At 35.0% G+C, this 2267-nt stretch overlaps 1 protein-coding gene across 6 annotated transcripts in view; it reads right to left on the bottom strand.

The window, feature by feature from the left end:
• Positions 1-2267, bottom strand: part of Csmd3 (CUB and Sushi multiple domains 3) — a 1179548-nt gene that overhangs the window by 160335 nt on the left and 1016946 nt on the right. The gene's annotated exons all lie outside the window — the stretch shown is intronic.

The following is a 2267-nucleotide window of genomic DNA, read 5'->3' on the forward strand; positions in this document are numbered from 1 at the left end:
TGAATCTGATGCTATGCTATCTGCCATCAAGCTGTCTCTGTTCCCTAAGCACCTACTAGGTTATAAGAATATACAAATTTTGCCAGGCAGTGGTAGTGCATACCTTTAATCCCAGCACTTGGGAGGCAGAGGCAGGTAGATTTCTAAGTTTCAGGCTAGCCTGGTCTATAGAGTGAGTTCCAGGACAGCCAGGGCTACACAGAGAAAGTCTGTTTCAAAAAACCCAAACCCAAACCAAATATATATATATATATATATATATATATATATATATATATATATGCAAAAATTTTTATATGAGAGAGGGGCTAGGATTCAAAGGAAGGTTCTCTTGTTTGTAAACAAACACCTGTACCTATAAGCTACCTTGCCTTCACACACACATTTAAAAACAATTTTAAATTCATGAATCACAGTTTGGTGATACTTCTCAAGTCAAGTAAGAAAAATTTCCAATACTCTTACTCAAAAATAGTACTACAAAAATATTAACTGAGTGACAATATTTTAAAGTCATTGTATTTTTTTAAATTTATTTTATTTTATGTTTCTGTGAGCACACATTTTTGTGTGGATGCCTTAAGGGAGTCCTGAAGAGAGTGTCAAATCCTGTGAAACTGGATTTATAGTTGTTTGTGTGTAGGTCCCTCTTCTGTCAGATCAGCAAGCATTCTTAACCACTGAGCTTATGTCCAGACACCATCTGTTGTTTCCTTATACTACATTTCCAGGACTAAACATAGAATCAATTAATTTGGTCAGAGAATATTTTGTACCTTTAAAAGTATCAACAAGTCTTATATAGATCTCAAAAATATCCTGAAAAGAGTAAACAAAAAATCACAAAATAAATATTTCTCCAAAATTAATTGAATAAATGATAGATAGAAGGACAGATATATAAATAGACAGGTAGATAGATGGATGGATAGGTAGGTAATAAAAAATGGGTAAAATGGCCCACAAAGTTCATTCTGGTCTTCAGATAAATTAAAACACTACAGTTCTTCTCTTACATCTTTATACTATTCTCATTTTCTTTGTCTGACATATTACATTCATCATAGCACTGGCTCCCCTGCATAATTTATATATAATACATACTCCCAAGTTTCTGTCAAAATGATCCTTCTAAAGTTATAAAATGAGATGAAAAAAAACCAATCCCATACCTTAATCTTCCATATACATACACTGCATTTCTTTAGCCTTTCTCTTTCTAATTAATCACCATCCCTCTGTGACGACATTTACTTCCATACGTTTTTTAAACACCAAGAGTTTGCCTCTAGCCATAACTCCTCCCCCAATATGGACATTTTCCAGTCAGCATTTCAAAATTTAAATATATAAACAATACCTCCACTGTTCTTTCCTCTAAGCAACTCAGATGTTCCCACCACTCACCCACCATATTCTTAGGTCATAAAACTAAGACTCGTCCTCACTCCTCTCATATTTTATAGTTCTATCCAATTTCAGTCTCTGGACAAATCCTGTAACTCTCTCTTAAAATATATGGTTGGACTAAAGGTGTTTCTCAGCCAGGAAAAAATGCCTGAGTGAAAGCCAGATGCCTGATTTCAGTCCACAGAACCCAGTTGAAAATAAAGGTGGTGCAGCACATCTTGTAGGTGGGACATAGGCCGCAGAAATTGTGAGCATGGCCAATCAATGACTGGTCCAGCTTTAGACCCATAACATTAGACAGAACCCACCCCTGTGACTGCTTGGAGATCCAGGACTCAGGGAGTTGATAGTCCAGAGTCCTAGGGTAGAACCAAATATTACTGGTACAAACACAACCAAACAAGACAAAAATGACAACAAAAGTTCATGAAATGATTGCTAATGATATTCTGCTATATTTATAGAATGTCATCAGAGAGGCTTCAACCACCAGCTGATGGAAACAAATGCAGAGACCCATAGCCAAACATAGGTAGAGCTCAAGGAATCCTACAGAAGATGAGAAGAAAGAATTGTAGGAGCCAGAGGGGTCAAGTATATCAAAAGAAAACCTATAAAATCACCTAACTTAGAGTCATATGCGGCTCACAGAAACTGAACCAAAAACCAGGGAGCTAGCATGGGTGTGACCTAGGCCACCTTTAACAACAACAACAACAACAACAAACATATATATATGTACATGTATTTATATATGTATATGTATATGTAACATATATCATATGTTGTATATGATAATATATTATATTTATGCACATATATATAAGTATATATAATACATATTATATATATTATAT

Source organism: Mastomys coucha, unplaced genomic scaffold (genome assembly GCF_008632895.1).
Source record: "Mastomys coucha isolate ucsf_1 unplaced genomic scaffold, UCSF_Mcou_1 pScaffold7, whole genome shotgun sequence".
Taxonomy (NCBI): Eukaryota; Metazoa; Chordata; class Mammalia; order Rodentia; family Muridae; genus Mastomys; species Mastomys coucha.